General features: G+C 49.9%; 1 pseudogene; it reads left to right on the top strand.

The window, feature by feature from the left end:
• Positions 1–8,867, top strand: part of LOC135537064 (CCR4-NOT transcription complex subunit 2-like) — an 87,001-nt pseudogene extending 78,134 nt beyond the window's left edge.
• The last annotated feature ends 12,971 nt before the right edge of the window (positions 8,868–21,838 follow it).

Here is a 21,838-nt window from a genome sequence, read left to right as displayed (position 1 = left end):
CTGATCTCTACTGTAACAGTCCTTCTGAAGATAATGGTGACCGTTTGGCTGATCTCTACTATAACAGTCCTTCTGAAGATAATGGTGACAGTTTGGCTGATCTCTACTATAACAGTCCTTCTGAAGATAATGGTGACAGTTTGGCTGATCTCTACTATAACAGTCCTGAAGATAATGGTGACAGTTTGGCTGATCTCTACTATAACAGTCCTTCTGAAGATAATGGTGACAGTTTGGCTGATCTCTACTATAACAGTCCTGAAGATAATGGTGACAGTTTGGCTGATCTCTATTATAACAGTCCTTCTGAAGATAATGGTGACAGTTTGGCTGATCTCTACTATAACAGTCCTTCTGAAGATAATGGTGACAGTTTGGGATCTCTAGTAACAGTTCTTCTGAAGATAATGGTGACCGATAATTTGGGAAGTAGATCTCTACTATAACAGTCCTTCTGAAGATAATGGTGACAGTTTGGCTGATCTCTACTATAACAGTCCTTCTGAAGATAATGGTGACAGTTTGGCTGTTACTATAACAGTCCTTCTGAAGAGCGGGCCGGGAAGTGACGGGAGTTACGGGAAGTAGAACGGGCCGTGACTGGGAAGTAGAACGGGCCGTGACTGGGGAGTAGAACGGGCCGTGACTGGGAGTCCAGTAGAACGGGCCGTGACTGGGAGTCCAGTAGAACGGGCCGTGACTGGGAGTCCAGTAGAACGGGCCGTGACTGGGAGTCCAGTAGAACGGGCCGTGGCTGGGAGTCAGTAGAACGGGCCGTGGCTGGGAGTCCAGTAGAACGGGCCGTGGCTGGGAGTCCAGTAGAACGGGCCGTGGCTGGGAGTCCAGTAGAACGGGCCGTGGCTGGGAGTCCAGTAGAACGGGCCGTGGCTGGGAGTCCAGTAGAACGGGCCGTGGCTGGGAGTCCAGTAGAACGGGCCGTGGCTGGGAGTCCAGTAGAACGGGCCGTGGCTGGGAGTCCAGTAGAACGGGCCGTGGCTGGGAGTCCAGTAGAACGGGCCGTTACGGGAACGGGGCGAGGAGTGGCTCTTTCACACACCTCTTGGCATCTCCCTCCTCCAGTCATAGGAAGATGAGCAGCCTTCACTACTCAGTCATCCTGCTACATGTTGTCTCACCCTGACAGCCTGAGAGCAGAGCAGCAGGCAGCTGATCTCTACTGTCGCCTCCTGAAACACACTCACTGGACAATAGGCTGCTATTATGTCCAATTACATTGAAGTCATTTGGCAGACGCTCTTATCCAGAGCGACTTACAAATTGGTGAATTCACCTTATGACATCCAGTGGAACAGCCACTTTACGATAGTGCATCTAAATCATTTAAGGGGGGGGCGGGGGTGAGAAGGATTACTTTATCCTATCCTAGGTATTCCTTGAAGAGGTGGAATTCCTTGAAGAGGTGCAATTCTGTCTTTTGTTTTTAAATCGAAAAATGAAAAGGAGGACACGCCATTGTAACCTGTTAACATGGCAACAAAATAATCTGTCAGTAACAGCATGACCACTTTCTCGTCCTTCAGAAACCTGTACCCCAAGTTTGCGTCTCCCTGGGCGTCAGCACCGTGTCGACCCCAGGACATCGGTACGTATCCTACCCAGACAGAGTGCTCTGGAGGTGGGATAGATTCTGCCAGTTTCCCCCGTCTGGTTCTCTCTAACCACTTCTCTCTTCACTTCCAGACTTCCATGTTCCATCTGAGTATTTAACCAACATTCACATAAGGGACAAGGTATGTACCTCAGAGACTGAATAAACCCAGGGTTGGGTTGCTGTTGGCCAACATGGCCACAACACACCACCATTCACCCTTATGGCAGCCCCCCCGCACCTCTCTGATTCAGACCTTCTTCTAAGTTGTTCATTAAGGATGGTTAAAGTACCGTTTCTAACCAGCTCAATGTAACGTTGTTGTTTTGGCCCTCGTGTTATTGGCCCCTCTGTTTGTGTGCACTAGCAACACTTGTTGTAACTGCTCTGTCCACTGTGAGAGTTGAATCATCTTTTTATCTACGGTTGAGATAAGAATGGCACGGTTAGCTGCTGTTGATGGTGCCAGGTCGCTGACGAGATCAATAACCTGTTGCCCCTCTCCCTCTTTTCCCCTCTCTCTCTCTTTTCCCCTCTCTCTCTCTTTTCCCCTCTCTCTCTCTTTTCCCCTCTCTCTCTCTTTTCCCCTCTCGCTCTCTTTTCCCCTCTCTCTCTTTTCCCCTCTCTCTCTCTTTTCCTCCCTCTCTCTTTTCCCTCTCTCTCTCTTTTCCCCTCTCTCTCTCTTTTCCCCTCTCTCTTTTTCCCTCTCTCTCTTTTCCCCTCTCTCTCTCTTTTCCCCTCTCGCTCTCTTTTCCCCTCTCTCTCTCTTTTCCCCCCTCGCTCTCTTTTCCCCTCTCTCTCTCTTTTCCCCTCTCTCCCTCTTTTCCCCCTCTCTCTTTTCCCCCCTCGCTCTCTTTTCCCCCTCTCTCTCTTTTCCTCCCCTCTCTCTCTTTTCCTCCCCTCCCCTCCTTCCAGCTTGCTGCAATCAAACTGTCTCGGTATGGGGAGGACCTGCTGTTCTATCTTTACTACATGAATGGAGGAGACCTCCTCCAGCTGCTGGCAGCAGTAGAGCTGTACGTATACAGACACACCGCACTGTGTGAAGGATGCTCCTCAGCTGGGCTAGCTAGTGTCTGCTATGGTAACAGGCTTGGCGAGGTGCTTGTTTTACTCACCTTTTCTTGTGAACGAGCGCCCTCCTCTGGGTTGTAGTGGTACTGACGTGGAACATGAAGCAGAACATACCTCGATGTAGTCAGGCCCCCTTCTGCCACCTCTATGTAGTCTGGCCCCCTTCTGCCACCTCTATGTAGTCAGGGCTCCCTTCTGCCACCTCTATGTAGCCAGGGCCCTTCTGCCACCTCTATGTAGTCAGGGCCCCCTTCTGCCACCTCTATGTAGTCAGGGCCTCCTTTTGCCACCTCTATGTAATCAGCCCCCTTCTGCCACCTCTATGTAGTCAGGGCCCCCTTCTGCCACCTCTATGTAGTCAGGGCCCCCTTCTGCCACCTCTATGTAGTCAGGGCCCCCTTCTGCTTACCTCTATGTAGTCAGGGCCCCCTTCTGCCACCTCTATGTAGTCTGGCCCCCTTCTGCCACCTCTATGTAGTCTGGCCCCCTTCTGCCACCTCTATGTAGTCAGGCCCCCTTCTGCTACCTCTATGTAGTCAGGGCCCCCTTCTGCCACCTCTATGTAGTCTGGCCCCCTTCTGCCACCTCTATGTAGTCTGGCCCCCTTCTGCCACCTCTATGTAGTCTGGCCCCCTTCTGCCACCTCTATGTAGTCTGGCCCCTTCTGCAACCTCTATGTAGCCAGGTCCCCCTTCTGCCACCTCTATGTAGCCAGGTCCCCCTTCTGCCACCTCTATGTAGGCAGCCCCCTTCTGCCACCTATGTAGTCAGCCCCCTTCTGCCACCTCTATGTAGTCAGGCCCCCTTCTGCCACCTCTATGTAGGCAGCCCCCTTCTGCCACCTATGTAGTCAGCCCCCTTCTGCCACCTCTATGTAGTCAGCCCCCTTCTGCAACCTCTATGTAGTTTTTCAAGTCTTATAATCAATTGTTTCTACCGTATACAATGCTCTGCCCTAACATTTGACCCGTAACCTGTGTGACCTGTGACCTCAGCTTCAACCGGGACTGGCGGTACCACAAGGAGGAGCGTGTGTGGATCACACGGGCGCCGGGCATGGAGCCCACTCTGAAGACCAACGCCTATGAGAGAGGCACCTACTACTTCTTTGATTGTCTTAACTGGAGGAAAGTAGCCAAGGTGAAGGACGGAGGCTTGAGGACTGTTACCGTAGTTACAGTGCATTCAGAAAGTATTCAGACCCCTTGACTTTTTCCACATTTTCTTTGTTACAGCTTTATTATAAAATTGATTAAATAGTTTTTTCTACACACTCAACCCCATTTTTAAAAAAAAGAAGCAATTTTTGCAAATGTATAATAAATAAATATAACATTTATATAAGTATTCAGACCCTTTACTCAGTACTTTGTTGAAGTGCCTTTGGCAGCGAATACAGCCGTGAGTTTTCATGGGTAAGTTTGGCACACCAGTATTTGAGGAGTTTCTCCCATTCTTTTTGGGTTCTTGGTCACCTCCCTGACCAATGGCCTTTCTCCCCCTATTGCTCAGTTTGTCCTGGCAGACAGCTCTAGAAATAGTCTTGGTGGCTCTAAAATTCTTCCATTTCAGAATGATGGAGGCCACTGTGTTCTTGGGGACCTTCAATGCTACAAACATTTTCTGGTACCCTTCCCCAGATCTGTGCCTCAACAACAATCCTGTCTCGGAGCTCTACGGACAATTCTTTAGAGATCATGACTTGGTTTTTGCAATGACATGCACTGTCAACTGTGAGACCTTATATAGACAGGTGTGTGCCTTTCCAAATCATGTCCAAGTTGTAGAAACATCTCAAGGATGATCAATGGAAACAGGATGCACTGGAGCTCAATTTCCAGTCTCATAGCAAAGAGTCTGAATACTGATGTAAATAAGGTGTTTCAGTTTATCTTTAATACATTTGAAGAAAAAATGAACCTGTATTCGCTTTGTCATTATGGGGTATTGTGATGTCATTATGGGGTATTGTGATGTCATTATGGGGTATTGTGATGTCATTATGGGGTATGGGATGTCACTATGGGGTATGGTGATGTCATTATGGGGTATTGTGATGTCATTATGGGGTACGGTGATGTCATTATGGGGTACGGTGATGTCATTATACGGTGATGTCATTATGGGGTATTGTGATGTCATTAGTGGGTACGGTGATGTCATTAGGGGGTACGGTGATGTCATTATGGGGTATTGTGATGTCATTATGGGGTATTGTGATGTCATTATGGGGTATGGGATGTCACTATGGGGTATGGTGATGTCATTATGGGGTATTGTGATGTCATTAGGGGGTACGGTGATGTCATTAGGGGGTACGGTGATGTCATTAGGGGGTATGGTGATGTCATTACGGGGTATTGTGTGTAGATTGATGAGGAAAAAACAATGTAATCCATTTTAGAATGAGGCTGTAACATAATGTGGGAAAGGGAAGGGGTCTGAATACTTCCCCAATGCGTTGTCGTTTCAACTAGAAATCAGAAATACTGTTGGGGTGTGTGTGTGTGTAGGGGGGGGGGTCAAGGCAAGCTAACAATAACAGCTTTTCCAATTGCAAAAGTGTATGTGTTTGATATTCGTATAGATGTGATTTGTCATGCAGTTGTGGACATGTGGGATCATACACTCCCAGAGGATTTGTAAACCTGCTGATTCCCCCCATAGAAAGCTTCTAGTATTGTTCTATCATGTGTCCAATATTCTCCTCAAGATGTTCTGTATTTAATATGCTGCTTCAGCTGAACACTGTTGTTGTCTACTGCTCTCCCTAAAATACTGTTGTTGTCCACTGCTCTCCCTAAAATACTGTTGTTGTCCACTGCTCTCCCTAAAATACTGTTGTTGTCCACTGCTCTCCCTAAAATACTGTTGTTGTCCACTGCTCTCCCTAAAATACTGTTGTTGTCCACTGCTCTCCCTAAAATACTGTTGTTGTCCACTGCTCTCCCTAAAATACTGTTGTTGTCCACTGCTCTCCCTAAAATACTGTTGTTGTCCACTGCTCTCCCTAAAATACTGTTGTTGTCCACTGCTCTCCCTAAAATACTGTTGTTGTCCACTGCTCTCCCTAAAATACTGTTGTTGTCCACTGCTCTCCCTAAAATACTGTTGTTGTCCACTGCTCTCCCTAAAATAATGTTGTTGTCCACTGCTCTCTCTAAAATACTGTTGTTGTCAACTGCTCTCCCTAAAATACTGTTGATGTCCACTGCTCTCCCTAAAATACTGTTGTCGTCCACTGCTCTCCCTAAAATACTGTTGTCGTCCACTGCTCTCCCTAAAATACTGTTGTCGTCCACTGCTCTCCCTAAAATACTGTTGTTGTCCACTGCTCTCCCTAAAATACTGTCGTCGTCCACTACCGTTATCCACTACCGTTATCCACTACCGTTATCCACTGCTTCAGCTGAACACTACCGTTATCCACTGCCGTTATCCACTGCTCTCCACTAAAACCGTTATCCACTGTCCACTGCTATCCACTAAAATCCACTGTTGTTATCCACTGCTCTCAGCTAAAATACTGTATGTTGTCCACTGCTCGTTATCCTAAAATACTGTTATTGTTATCCACTACCGTTATCCACTACTTCAGCTGAACACTACCGTTATCCACTGCCTCCCTATCCAATACCGTTATCCACTGTTGTCCACTGCTATCCCTAAAATACTGTTATCTACTGCTTCAGCTGAACAATACCGTTATCCACTACCCTAAAATATTGTTGTCCACTCTCCCTAAAATCCACGCCGTTATCCACTGCTTCAGCTGAAAATACTGCCGTTATCCACTGCCGTTATCCACCCTAAAATACTGTTATCCACTGCTCTCCCTAAAATACTGTTATTCCGTTATCCACTGCTCGTTATCCTAAACACTACCGTTATCCACTGCCGTTATCCACTGCCGTTATCCACTACCGCCGTTATCACTGCTTCAGCTGAACACTGCCGCTATCCACTGCCGCTATCCACTACCGTTATCCACTGCCGTTATCCACTGCCGCTTAACACTGCCGTTATTATCCACTGCCGTTATCCACTACACTACCGTTATCCATCCACTGCCGTTATCTACTGCTTCAGCTGAACACTGCCGTTATCCACTGCCGTTATCCACTGCCGTTATCCACTGCCGTTATCCACTACCGTTATCTACTGCTTCAGCTGAACACTACCGTTATCCACTGCCGTTATCCACTACCGTTATCTACTGCTTCAGCTGAACACTACCGTTATCCACTGCCGTTATCCACTACCGTTATCCACTGCTTCAGCTGAACACTGCCGTTATCCACTGCCGTTATCCACTGCCGTTATCCACTACCGTTATCCACTGCTTCAGCTGAACACTACCGTTATCCACTGCTTCAGCTGAACACTGCCGTTATCCACTGCCGTTATCCACTACCGTTATCCACTGCTTATCCAGCCTTATCACACGCCGTTATCTACTGCTTCAGCTGAACACTACCGTTATCCACTACCGTTATCCACTGCCGTTATCCACTGCTTCGCTTATCCACTACCGTTATCCACTACCGTTATATCACTGAACACGCTATCCACTGCCGCTATCCACTGCCGCGTTATCCACGTTATCCCGCGTTATCCACTGCTTCAGCTGAACACTACCGTTATCCACTGCTTCAGCTGAACACTGCCGTTATCCACTGCCGTTATCCACTGCCGTTATCCACTACCGTTATCTACTGCTTCAGCTGAACACTGCCGTTATCCACTGCCGTTATCCACTACCGTTATCCACTGCTTCAGCTGAACACTGCCGTTATCCACTGCCGTTATCTACTGCTTCAGCTGAACACTACCGTTATCCACTACCGTTATCTACTGCTTCAGCTGAACACTACCGTTATCCACTACCGCTATCCACTACCGCTATCCACTACCGTTATCCACTGCCGCTATCCACTGCCGTTATCCACTGCCGTTATCCACTGCCGTTATCCACTGCCGTTATCCACTGCCGTTATCCACTGCCGTTATCCACTGCTTCAGCTGAACACTGCCGTTATCCACTGCCGTTATCCACTGCCGTTATCCACTACCGTTATCCACTGCTTCAGCTGAACACTACCGTTATCCACTGCCGTTATCCCGTTATCCACTGCCGTTATCCACTGCCGTTATCTACTGCTTCAGCTGAACACTACCGTTATCCACTGCCGTTATCCACTGCCGTTATCTACTGCTTCAGCTGAACACTGCCGTTATCCACTAGCCGTTATCCACTACCGTTATCTACTGCTTCAGCTGAACACTACCGTTATCCACTACCGTTATCCACTGCCGTTATCCACTACCGTTATCCACTGCCGTTATCCACTACCGTTATCCACTGCCGTTATCCACTACCGTTATCTACTGCTTCAGCTGAACACTACCGTTATCCACTGCCGTTATCCACTACCGTTATCCACTACCGTTATCTACTGCTTCAGCTGAACACTACCGTTATCCACTGCCGTTATCCACTGCCGTTATCCACTGCCGTTATCCACTACCGTTATTTATCCACTGCTTCAGCTGAACACTGCCGTTATCCACTGCCGTTATCCACTACCGTTATCCACTGCTTCAGCTATCCACTGCCGTTATCCACTGCCGTTATCCACTACCGTTATCCACTGCTTCAGCTGAACACTGCCGTTATCCACTGCCTTCCCTGAACACCCCGTTCCTCCCCTAAAACCCTTTCTAGGAGTTTCATCTGGAATACGAGAAGCTAGAGGAAGACCCCACGTGCCATCCACCTTCAACTACAACCCAGCTCAGCAGGCCTTCTGAGAGACTTCCTTCCCCTCGTTCTCAGTCCACCATGGGATCCTAGACCTGGTTCGAGTTGTGGTCCCTGGCCCTGGTTCCTCACAGCAGACAGACGGACAGACCTACAGACAGCGAATGCCGGTGTGGCTGGCTCAGGCATCCTGCTTTTAATTCCTCGACGATCCACCGTCTGGCTAATTGACTTTAGGCCAAATGGAGGGAAATCCGGCAACCATTTTGGCTCCGAGCAGGTCCTTCTTCCCCTGAACTGAACACGTGCCGCCCAATCAGACGCTGGTTTCTCTTTTTAAAATCTTTTTTTCCCCCTGTTTTTCCTGACCTTGTCCCTTTTTGTTTTGGTTGGTTGTCATTTTGAAAACATTCAGAACCTTTTTGTTTATCCACTCCTTCTTCAGACCTCCCCATTGGTCACGAACACCGTGACATCATAATACACACACACACACATCCCTCTGACAGTGACAGAACAAGGTTGATCTGTCATTATCCACAGAAGTGTTCAAAGAACACAGTGACCTGCAGAAAATACCTCAACACAATGTTACTGTAGCTACAGCTTCAGCAGACACACAGACAGACAGATCCACAGACAGACAGACAAGAGGCCAGGAGAAAATGCAATGTTCATATTGTAGCTCTATTTCGTAATAAAAGAACACAAGATGTTTGTGGATTTGTTAATATGTGAAGACATGACCCATAATAGTTCAGTTTGGACATTAACTCTCAAACACACAACATTTATTTCCTTCTGTTTATTCTGTCATTCGCTCCCTTTCCATCCACCATTTCTCTGCCCCTTTTCTGCCCACAACAATTATCCACCAATCAGTGACAGACAACCTCCAGCTGTCCGTATTCACCGAGCCTCATCCTCCTTCCAGGGATGAACAGGAGAACAAGAAAGAACTGTCTTTGTTACAATTTTGTAATAAAAGTACAAAATGTTTTTCCATTTTTTGGGGGAGGGAGGGGAGGGGACTTACAGGCATCACAGATGAATAAAGATATGTGTTCGATGTGTATATATTATATATATGACATCTATTTTGGAGAAGATTAAAAATAAATAAAAACAGACTTGTCGCCCCGGCTGTACCTCGTTTTTAGGAGGTGAGCACGGAGCGACGCAATACTGGACGTACTGTACGACGTGGATAAAACAGGACTGTTCTGGGGACCAGGCCTCACAACAACAACAACCTGGATTAAAACTACTGGAGCCAGTGGATAGAGGACGACAATAACTGGTCAGGACAGGGGACCAGGCCTCACAACAACAATAACCTGGATTAAAACTACTGGAGCCAGTGGATAGAGGAAGACAATAACTGGTCAGGACAGGGGACCATGCCTAACAACAACAATAACCTGGATTAAAACTACTGGAGCCAGTGGATAGAGGACGACAATAACTGGTCAGGACAGGGGACCAGGCCTCACGCCCTGAACACCTCAATTCAACAACCACAGCAAACAATGAAGAACAGAGCGTTTACAATCAAGGGTCAGATACATTCTCAGTGAGCCAATAAGAACACCCGTACCCATGTGATGGTAGTTTTGGAGGGATGTCATTGGAGAAAGATGAGGACATTGAAGCACTTCACTTTGGCTGTTTTCAACAGCAGCTTTTCATAGGAAAAGAAAAACCCAATAAAAAGGAAATATGATGAAGAAACAGTTGTATTTTCTGATCAGGGAAAAAGCTGCTTCTCTTTAATAATCTAGAAAGGCTTTATCCTGTATGCTGCGGTGTGGAGGGTTGACTCTGTGTACCTGCGTGTCTGTCTGCTCAACGCTGTGTGTCTGTCTGCGTGTGGCGCTGTGAGTCAGACACTGCGTGTGGCGCTGTGAGTCACTGCGTGTGGCACGTGTGAGTCTGTCTGCGTGTGGCTCTGTGAGTCTGTCTGCGTGTGGCGCAATAGCTGAAAGTCTGTCTGCGTGTGGCGCTGTTTGTCTAATATGTGGCGCTGTAGTCTGTCTGCGTGTGGTTCTGTCAAAGTCTGAAACATGTGGTTCTGTGTGAGTCTGTCTGCGTTGGCGCTGTGAGTCTGTCTGCGTGTGGCTCTGTGTGTCTGTCTGCGTGTGGCTCTTGAGTCTGTCTGCGTGTGGCGCTGTGAGTCTGTCAAGAAACACTGCGTGTGGCTCTGAGTCTGTCTGCGTGTGGCGCTGTGTGAGTCTGTCTGCGTGTGAACGCCGAAAGTCTGTCTGCGTGTGGCTCTTGTGTCTGTCTGCGTGTGGCTCTGTGTGTCTGTCTGCGTGTGGCGCTGTGAGTCTGTCTGCGTGTGGCGCTGTGTGAGTCTGTCTGCGTGTGGCTCTGTGTGTGTCTGTCTGCGTGTGGCTCTGTGTGAGTCTGTCTGCGTGTGGCTCTGTGAGTCTGTCTGCGTGTGGCGCTGTGAGTCTGTCTGCGTGTGGCGCTGTGAGTCTGTCTGCGTGTGGCGCTGTGAGTCTGTCTGCGTGTGGCGCTGTGAGTCTGTCTGCGTGTGGCGCTGTGAGTCTGTCTGCGTGTGGCGCTGTGAGTCTGTCTGCGTGTGGCTCTGTGTGTCTGTCTGCGTGTGGCTCTGTGTGTCTGTCTGCGTTTGGTGCTTTGTTTGTCTGTCTGCGTGTGACTCTGCGTGAGTCTGTCTGCGTGAGTCTGTCTGCGTGTGGCTCTGTGTGTCTGTGCGTGTGGTGCTGTGTGTGTCTGCGTGTGGCGCTGTGAGTCTGTCTGCGTGTGGTGCTTTGTTTGTCTGTCTGCGTGTGACTCTGCGTGAGTCTGTCTGCGTGAGTCTGTCTGCGTGTGGCTCTGTGCGTGTGGCGCTGTGTGTGTCTGTCTGCGTGTGGCGCTGTGAGTCTGTCTGCGTGTGGCTCTGTGTGTGTCTGTCTGCGTGTGGCTCTGTGTGTGTCTGTCTGCGTGTGGCTCTGTGTGTCTGTCTGCGTGTGGCGCTGTGAGTCTGTCTGCGTGTGAGCGCTGTGAGTCTGTCTGCGTGTGGCGCTGTGAGTCTGTCTGCGTGTGGCTCTGTGTGAGTCTGTCTGCGTGTGGCGCTGTGAGTCTGTCTGCGTGTGGCTCTGTGTGTCTGTCTGCGTGTGGCTCTGTGTGTCTGTCTGCGTGTGGCGCTGTGAGTCTGTCTGTGTGAGTCTGTCTGCTTGTGGCGCTGTGAGTCTGTCTGCGTGTGGCGCTGTGAGTCTGTCTGCGTGTGGCGCTGTGGATGTCTGCGTGTGGCGCTGTGAGTCTGTCTGCGTGTGGCGCTGTGAGTCTGTCTGCGTGTGGCGCTGTGAGTCTGTCTGCGTGTGGCGCTCTGAGTCTGTCTGCGTGAGTCTGTCTGCGTGTGGCGCTGTGAGTCTGTCTGCGTGTGGCGCTGTGAGTCTGTCTGCGTGAGTCTGTCTGCGTGTGGCACTGTGAGTCTGTCTGCGTGTGGCGCTGTGAGTCTGCCTGCGTGTGGCGCTGTGAGTCTGTCTGCGTGTGGCGCTGTGAGTCTGTCTGCGTGTGGCGCTGTGAGTCTGTCTGCGTGTGGCGCTGTGAGTCTGTCTGCGTGTGGCGCTGTGTGAGTGTCTGCGTGTGGCGCTGTGTGAGTGTCTGCGTGTGGCGCTGTGAGTCTGTCTGCGTGTGGCGCTGTGAGTCTGTCTGCGTGTGGCGCTGTGAGTCTGTCTGCGTGTGGCGCTCTGAGTCTGTCTGCGTGTGGCGCTCTGAGTCTGTCTGCGTGAGTCTGTCTGCGTGTGGCGCTGTGAGTCTGTCTGCGTGTGGCGCTGTGAGTCTGTCTGCGTGAGTCTGTCTGCGTGTGGCACTGTGAGTCTGTCTGCGTGTGGCGCTGTGAGTCTGTCTGCGTGTGGCGCTGTGAGTCTGTCTGCGTGTGGCACTGTGTGAGTCTGTCTGCGTGTGGCTCTGTGAGTCTGTCTGCGTGTGGCTCTGTGAGTCTGTCTGCGTGTGGCTCTGTGTGTCTGTCTGCGTGTGGCGCTGTGAGTCTGTCTGCGTGTGGCGCTGTGAGTCTGTCTGCGTGTGGCGCTGTGAGTCTGTCTGCGTGTGGCTCTGTGTGAGTCTGCGTGTGGCGCTGTGTGTCTGTCTGCGTGTGGCGCTGTGAGTCTGTCTGCGTGTGGCGCTGTGAGTCTGTCTGCGTGTGGCTCTGTGTGTCTGTCTGCGTGTGGCGCTGTGAGTCTGTCTGCGTGTGGCGCTGTGAGTCTGTCTGCGTGTGGCTCTGTGAGTCTGTCTGCGTGTGGCTCTGTGTGTCTGTCTGCGTGTGGCGCTGTGTGTCTGTCTGCGTGTGGCGCTGTGTGTCTGTCTGCGTGTGGCGCTGTGAGTCTGTCTGCGTGTGGCTCTGTGTGAGTCTGCGTGTGGCGCTGTGTCTGTCTGCGTGTGGCTCTGTGTGTCTGTCTGCGTGTGGCTCTGTGTGTCTGTCTGCGTGTGGCGCTGTGAGTCTGTCTGCGTGTGGCGCTGTGAGTCTGTCTGCGTGTGCGCTGTGAGTCTGTCTGCGTGTGGCTGTGAGTCTGTCTGCGTGTGGCGCTGTGAGTCTGTCTGCGTGTGGCGCTGTGAGACTGTCTGCGTGTGGCGCTGTGAGTCTGTCTGCGTGTGGCGCTGTGAGTCTGTCTGCGTGTGGCGCTGTGAGTCTGTCTGCGTGTGGCGCTCTGAGTCTGTCTGCGTGAGTCTGTCTGCGTGTGGCGCTGTGAGTCTGTCTGCGTGAGTCTGTCTGCGTGTGGCGCTGTGAGTCTGTCTGCGTGAGTCTGTCTGCGTGTGGCGCTGTGAGTCTGTCTGCGTGTGGCGCTGTGAGTCTGTCTGCGTGTGGCGCTGTGTGAGTCTGTCTGCGTGTGGCTCTGTGAGTCTGTCTGCGTGTGGCTCTGTGAGTCTGTCTGCGTGTGGCTCTGTGAGTCTGTCTGCGTGTGGCTCTGTGTGTCTGTCTGCGTGTGGCGCTGTGAGTCTGTCTGCGTGTGGCGCTGTGAGTCTGTCTGCGTGTGGCTCTGTGTTTCTGTCTGCGTGTGGCGCTGTGTGAGTCTGTCTGCGTGTGGCTCTGTGAGTCTGTCTGCGTGTGGCTCTGTGAGTCTGTCTGCGTGTGGCTCTGTGTGTCTGTCTGCGTGTGGCGCTGTGAGTCTGTCTGCGCGTGGCGCTGTGAGTCTGTCTGCGCGTGGCGCTGTGAGTCTGTCTGCGTGTGGCTCTGTGTGAGTCTGCGTGTGGCGCTGTGTGTCTGTCTGCGTGTGGCGCTGTGAGTCTGTCTGCGTGTGGCTCTGTGAGTCTGTCTGCGTGTGGCTCTGTGAGTCTGTCTGCGTGTGGCTCTGTGTGTCTGTCTGCGTGTGGCGCTGTGTGAGTCTGTCTGCGTGTGGCGCTGTGTGAGTCTGTCTGCGTGTGGCGCTGTGTGTCTGTCTGCGTGTGGCGCTGTGAGTCTGTCTGCGTGTGGCTCTGTGTGAGTCTGCGTGTGGCGCTGTGAGTCTGTCTGCGTGTGGCGCTGTGAGTCTGTCTGCGTGTGGCGCTGTGAGTCTGTCTGCGTGTGGCGCTGTGAGTCTGTCTGCGTGTGGCGCTGTGAGTCTGTCTGCGTGTGGCGCTGTGAGTCTGTCTGCGTGTGGCGCTGTGAGTCTGTCTGCGTGTGGCGCTGTGAGTCTGTCTGCGTGTGGCGCTGTGTGAGTCTGTCTGCCTGTGGCGCTGTGTGAGTCTGTCTGCGTGTGGCGCTGTGTGAGTCTGTCTGCGTGTGGCGCTGTGTAAGTGTCTGCGTGTGGCTCTGTGTGTCTGTCTGCGTGTGGCGCTGTGTGTCTGTCTGCGTGTGGCGCTGTGAGTCTGTCTGCGTGTGGCGCTGTGAGTCTGTCTGCGTGTGGCTCTGTGTGAGTCTGTCTGCGTGTGGCTCTGTGAGTCTGTCTGCGTGTGGCGCTGAGTGTCTGCGTGTGGCGCTGTGAGTCTGTCTGCGTGTGGCTCTGTGTGAGTCTGCGTGTGGCGCTGTGAGTCTGTCTGCGTGTGGCGCTGTGAGTCTGTCTGCGTGTGGCGCTGTGAGTCTGTCTGCGTGTGGCGCTGTGTGAGTCTGTCTGCGTGTGGCGCTGTGAGTCTGTCTGCGTGTGGCGCTGTGAGTCTGTCTGCGTGTGGCGCTGTGAGTCTGTCTGCGTGTGGCGCTGTGAGTCTGTCTGCGTGTGGCGCTGTGTGAGTCTGTCTGCGTGTGGCGCTGTGTGAGTCTGTCTGCGTGTGGCGCTGTGTGAGTCTGTCTGCGTGTGGCGCTGTGTGAGTCTGTCTGCGTGTGGCTCTGTGTGTCTGTCTGCGTGTGGCGCTGTGTGTCTGTCTGCGTGTGGCGCTGTGAGTCTGTCTGCGTGTGGCGCTGTGAGTCTGTCTGCGTGTGGCTCTGTGTGAGTCTGTCTGCGTGTGGCGCTGTGAGTCTGTCTGCGTGTGGCGCTGAGTGTCTGCGTGTGGCGCTGTGAGTCTGTCTGCGTGTGGCTCTGTGTGAGTCTGTCTGCGTGTGGCGCTGTGTGTGTCTGTCTGCGTGTGGCGCTGTGAGTCTGTCTGCGTGTGGCTCTGTGTGAGTCTGTCTGCGTGTGGCTCTGTGTGAGTCTGTCTGTGTGTGTCTGTCTGCGTGAGTCTGTCTGCGTGTGGCTCTGTGTGAGTCTGTCTGCGTGTGGCTCTGTGTGTGTCTGTCTGCGTGTGGCTTTGTGTGAGTCTGTCTGCGTGTGGTGCTTTGTGTGTCTGTCTGTGGTATATTATTAGTTGTGGTATGTGGCGCCACCTTGTGGTCAACATGTGATTTAGTGGGCAGAATAATCACACCTTTCCTCAGTGTAGCAAAACTCGGTCAGGTTTTTCCAGAAATCCTGGTTGGAGGATTGTGGATCGCCTGTTTTATTTCCGAACTCTTCCAACCTGGATATCTAGAATACCTGTAAATGTTGGGAATGTTGATAGAATGTTGAAACTCTACTCACCAGTCTATGGTTTACTCTCAGAATCAACACAGCTGGTTAGTACTCACCAGTCTATATGGTTTACTCTCAGAATCAACACAGCTGGTTAGTACTCACCAGTCTATATGGTTTACTCTCAGAATCAACACAGCTGGGTAGTACTCATCAGTCTATATGGTTTACTCTCAGAATCAACACAGCTGGTTAGTACTCACCAGTCTATATGGTTTACTCTCAGAATCAACACAGCTGGGTAGTACTCATCAGTCTATATGGTTTACTCTCAGAATCAACACAGCTGGTTAGTACTCACCAGTCTATATGGTTTACTCTCAGAATCAACACAGCTGGTAGTACTCACCAGTCTATATGGTATACTCTCAGAATCAACACAGCTGGGTAGTACTCACCAGTCTATATGGTTTACTCTCAGAATCAACACAGCTGGGTAGTACTCACCAGTCTATATGGTTTACTCTCAGAATCAACACAGCTGGGTAGTATTCACCAGTCTATATGGTATACTCTCAGAATCAACACAGCTGGTTAGTACTCACCAGTCTATATGGTATACTCTGAATCAACACAGCTGGGTAGTACTCACCAGTCTATATGGATACTCTCAGAATCAACACAGCTGGTTAGTACTCACCAGTCTATATGGTTTACTCTCAGAATCAACACAGCTGGGTAGTACTCACCAGTCTATATGGTATACTCTCAGAATCAACACAGCTGGTAGTACTCACCAGTCTATATGGTTTACTCTCAGAATCAATGTTGATATTTTGACAGCTGGGTAGTACTCACCAGTCTATATGGTTTACTCTCAGAATCAACACAGCTGGGTAGTATTCACCAGTCTATATGGTATACTCTCAGAATCAACACAGCTGGTTAGTACTCACCAGTCTATATGGTATACTCTCAGAATCAACACAGCTGGGTAGTACTCACCAGTCTATATGGTATACTCTCAGAATCAACACAGCTGGTTAGTACTCACCAGTCTATATGGTTTACTCTCAGAATCAACACAGCTGGTTAGTACTCACCAGTCTATATGGTATACTCTCAGAATCAACACAGCTGGGTAGTATTCACCAGTCTATATGGTATACTCTCAGAATCAACACAGCTGGTAGTACTCACCAGTCTATATGGTATACTCTCGGAATCAACACAGCTGGTAGTACTCACCAGTCTATATCGTATACTCTCAGAATCAACACAGCTGGTAGTACTCACCAGTCTATATGGTTTACTCTCAGAATCAACACAGCTGGTAGTACTCACCAGTCGATATATGGTATACTCTCAGAATCAACACAGCTGGTTAGTACTCACCAGTCTATATGGTTTACTCTCAGAATCCACACAGCTGGTTAGTACTCACCAGTCTATATGGTATACTCTCAGAATCAATAACAGCTGGGTAGTACTCACCAGTCTATACGGTTTACTCTCAGAATCAACACAGCTGGTTAGTACTCACCAGTCGATATGGTATACTCTCAGAATCCACACAGCTGGGCTACGAGGAATGTATGGAAGCTGCAAAGAATTCTACAATTACCGACAACAACAAAAAAAGCCAAGGAGACGATTTCTTGGGTTCATACGGCAAAACCCATTCCTTTCCAAAAGATGAATGACCTGGAAATGCAGCCAGGCGGAGCTGAAACTAAATGGTTTGGAGTTGTTGTGTTTCACAGATAGCAGAGGAGATCAACCTTCCCCAGGACCTTGTATGTCAAGGTTTGAGTTGTAGCCTTTCATACCAGAGCCAAGGTGAGCCCCATAAAAATACTAAAAACCCTTTAACACAAGTAGTCAAGGTCAAATATGAAAAACAATAAACATATACCAGATGGAGGAGACAGGTTTAGTCTCCATCTCTTCAACTCTGAGAGGATGTGATGAAACACCATGGTGTTTTTACTCATTTATGTCCAACAATGAAATTATTTTTTTTTGCTCACTAAACTTTAAGGGGCCAAATAAAATCACCCGCGGGCCCAATTGGGGAACCCTGCTCTAGGGACACAGCAGCAGGAGAACCACCCGCGGGCCCAGTTGGCCCAGTTGGGGAACCCTGCTCTAGGGACACAGCAGCAGGAGAACCACCCGCGGGCCCAGTTGGGGAACCCTGCTCTAGGGACAAAGCAGCAGGAGACCACCCCACCAGTTGGGGAACCCTGCTCTAGGGGCCCAGGGTGGCCCAGTTGGGGAACCCTGCTCTAGGGACAAAGCAGCAGGAGAACCACCCGCGGGCCCAGGTGGCCCAGTTGGGGAACCCTGCTCTTGGGACACAGCAGCAGGAGAACCACCCGTGGGCCCAGTTGGGGAACCCTGCTCCAGGGACACAGCAGCAGGAGAAGAGGACAGGTCTCAGCCAGCCACTGAAAGATGTGGCTAATTAAGGCTCATCCACCAAGCCTTTCATTTACTGTCCTTTATCTCCTCTTCCATCATCCATCTTTCTCTCCTTCCTTTCTCCTCCATCCATCTATCCTCTTCCTCACCCACCAAGCCTTTATTTACTGTCCTTCTTTCTCTCCTTCCCCTTTACTCTCCTTCTCTTCTTCCTCAGCCACTAACCCTCTATTTTCCTCTTCACCATCAATGTATTCCCCACTAGATAAGTGAGTGTCAAATATACATATAGATATCCTAAAATATATATATATATATATATAAATCTTAAAATATACATACTGTAGATATGGTAAAATGTGTCGTAATGCATTCTGTACTGACAGCAGATCTTTATGCATGAGTCCTAAAACGAAGGGAGGAAATGAGTAATTCTGTAGAGCAGCAGAACAGCAGCCAGCACAGCAGAAAAGTGCAGGATTTCCCAAGAGGAGTTCTGTCTGAGCAGTCTCACAGCCCTGCCCGTCTGCCTTCCTCTCGCTCTTTGACAACCCAGGGTGCATGCTGGGATGTGGGACAGCCTCCAGAGTGTTGAGCATGCACGGCAGCTGGACAGGCCCTTAGTGATGTTCTGTCCGAGTCCTGCATGTGAATGGGTGATATGGTTGGTGGTTGGTATGGGGAGAGACCAGGTGAGGGGGATGTGAGGGGAGGGGCTAGGTGAGAGGGGGATGTGAGGTGTTGGTGTGGGGAGGGACGAGGTGAGAGGGGGATGTGAGGGGGGTTGAGAGGGGGATGTGAGGGGTTGGGGGAGGGACTAGGTGAGAGGGGGATGTGAGGGGTTGGTGTGGGGAGGGACTAGGTGAGAGGGGGATGTGAGGGGTTGGTGTGAGAGGGGGGAGGGACGAGGTGAGAGGGGATGAGGGGTTGGTGTGGGGAGGGACGAGGTGAGAGGGGGATGTGAGGGGTTGGTATGGGGAGAGACCAGGTGAGGGGGATGTGAGGGGTTGGTATGGGGAGAGACCAGGTGAGGGGATGTGAGGGGTTGGTATGGGGAGAGACCAGGTGAGAGGGGGATGTGAGGGGTTGGTATGGGGAGAGACCAGGTGAGGGGGATGTGAGGGGTTGGTATGGGGAGAGACCAGGTGAGGGGGATGTGAGGGGAGGGGCTAGGTGAGAGGGGGATGTGAGGTGTTGGTGTGGGGAGGGACGAGGTGAGAGGGGGATGTGAGGGGTTGGTGTGGGGAGGGACTAGGTGAGAGGGGGATGTGAGGGGTTGGTATTGGGAGAGAGTAGGTGAGAGGGGGATGTGAGAGGTTGGTATTGGGAGGGACTAGATGAGAGGGGGATGTGAGGGGAGGGGCTAGGTGAGGGGAGAGAGTAGGTGAGAGGGGGATGTGACTGGTTGGTAATTGGGAGAGACTAGGTGAGAGGGGTTGGTATGGGGAGAGAGTAGGTGAGAGGTTGGTGTGGGGAGAGACTAGGTGAGAGGGGGATGTGAGGGGTTGGTATGGGGAGAGACTAGGTGAGAGGGGGATGGGAAGGGGTTGGTATTGGGAGAGACTAGGTGAGAGGGGGATGTGAGAGGTTGGTGTGGGGAGAGACTAGGTGAGAGGGGGATGTGAGAGGTTGGTGTGGGGAGAGACTAGGTGAGAGGGGGATGTGAGAGGTTGGTGTGGGGAGAGACTAGGTGAGAGGGGGATGTGAGAGGTTGGTGTGGGGAGAGACTAGGTGAGAGGTTGGTGTGGAGAGAGACTAGGTGAGAGGGGGATGTGAGAGGTTGGTATGGGGAGAGAGTAGGTGAGAGGGGGATGTGTGGGGAGAGTAGGTAGGGGGATGTAGAGACTTTGGGGAGAGAGGGTTGGTATGGAGAGGGATGGTTGGTTGGTTGGTTGGTTGGTTGGGGATTGCAGGTGCAGCGGCCTAAGGCACTGCATCTCAGTGCTTGAGGCTTCACTACAGACCCTGGTTCGATTCCAGGCTGTATCAGGCCGTGATTGGAAGTCTTCATCCCATTGGGAGTCCCATGGCCCTGCATCGTCCAGGTTAGGGTTTGGCTTGGGTAGGCCGCCATTGTACTGTAAATTAAGAATTTGTTCTTCACTGACATGCCCAGTTAAATTATTATTATTTTTTTATCAATTGAAGAGAGAGAGTTAGCATATTCCAAACTGTGCCAGGCTAGGACAGGGGCCATTGCCATAGAAACACTAGAATGGTCTGTAATTTGACCTGCAGTGCCCTGTATTCTGGGATTCTAGAATGGTCTGTATTTGGCCTGCAGTGCCCACTATATTCTACAGTAGGGTCACACTCCTCTATATTCTACAGTAGGCTTACAGTCCTCTATATTCTACAGTAGGGTTACACTCTTCTATACTCTACAGTTGGGTTACACTCCTCTATACTCTACAGTAGGGTTACACTCCTCTATATTCTACAGTTAGGGTTACACTCCTCTATACTCTACAGTAGGGTTACACTCCTCTATATTCTACAGTAGGGTTACACTCCTCTATACTCTACAGTAGGGTTACACTCCTCTATACTCTACAGTAGGGTTACACTCCTCTATATTCTACAGTATGGTTACACTCCTCTATATTCTACAGTGGGGTTACACTCCTCTCTACAGTAGGGTTACACTCCTCTATATTCTACTGTGGGGTTACACTCCTCTATACTCTACTGTGGGGTTACACGCCTCTATATTCTACAGTAGGGTTACACTCTATATTCTACAGTAGGGTTACACTCCTCTATATTCTACAGTATGGTTACACTCCTCTATATTCTACAGTGGCGTTACACTCCTCTATACTCTACAGTAGGGTTACACTCCTCTATACTCTACAGTAGGGTTACACTCCTCTATATTCTACAGTAGGGTTACACTCTATATTCTACAGTAGGGTTACACTCTATATTCTACAGTAGGGTTACACTCCTCTATACTCTACAGTAGGGCTACACTCCTCTATATTCTACAGTAGGGTTACCATTTATTTATTATGTGTTTATTCCACAAGTTACCATTTATTTCTTATGTGTTTATTCCACAAGTTACCATTCATATATCATGTGTTTATTCCACAAGTTACCATTTATATATTATGTGTCTATTCCACAAGTTACCATTTATATATTGTGTGTTTATTCCACAAGTTACCATTTATATATTGTGTTTATTCCACATGTTACCATTTATATATTGTGTTTATTCCACAAGTTACCATTTATATTTTGTGTTTATTCCACATGTTACCATTTATATATTGTGTTTATTCCACAAGTTACCATTTATATTTTGTGTTTATTCCACATGTTACCATTTATATATTGTGTTTATTCCACAAGTTACCATTTATATTATGTGTTTATTCCACCATTTATATATTATGTGTGTCACCATTGGTATAGTGAAAAAGGCGTGTTAACTTGCATAAATGATAAAGGATATTTGTAGGCAGAAGTTTTTACAGTGCGGTCTGCCACAAACAGGATGATCAAATTAAGATACGGCATCTGTATGTTCTTTGCAACCCATTGATTTAACAGTGTTTACCAAATATGTTATAAGTGTCTACAAAAAGTACATACAAAATGAGTGCTGACAGATATTTTTGATCTGGAAGTTGTCTTAAATCTCTCGTGTGTCTGCGTTGTTTTATTCCTCAGGTCGTTCTTATAGTTTCTTTGAAGAACCCTTTTTTGATGGTCAACCACTATCAACCACGACAGGAATGAAAACATGGGGATGCCTTACCGTTTTCTCTCTACTCTGACCATGTGACATGGGACATTCTTTAGTGACCGTCCCTCATGTCAAATACCTGGCAGAGAACCATGGACATGTCACCATGGAGTGACGCTTTCCTGCCAACAAAGACCTCGACTCTGACTCAGTGATCCACAGTTCCTACGTCGACTCTAAACCACTAAAGCAGCTGTGTCGTCTGGTCAAAGGTGTCGAGGGACCCCAACACCAGGGTTACCGGGGTCATGTGCAGCGAAGGAAGGAGGGCCTGAGAGAGGCCCACATTGAGCTTCACATCTCCAGGCTTGGAGCCGGAGATTCCGGAAGGTACCAGTGTGCGGTGTTTGTAAGCGAAGAGGAAGGCCATC

Source organism: Oncorhynchus masou, unplaced genomic scaffold, assembly GCF_036934945.1.
Source record: "Oncorhynchus masou masou isolate Uvic2021 unplaced genomic scaffold, UVic_Omas_1.1 unplaced_scaffold_705, whole genome shotgun sequence".
In the NCBI taxonomy this organism is placed as follows: Eukaryota; Metazoa; Chordata; class Actinopteri; order Salmoniformes; family Salmonidae; genus Oncorhynchus; species Oncorhynchus masou.
The sequence above is the reverse complement of the archived record's forward strand: the minus strand, read 5'-3'. Positions and strand labels throughout refer to the sequence as shown.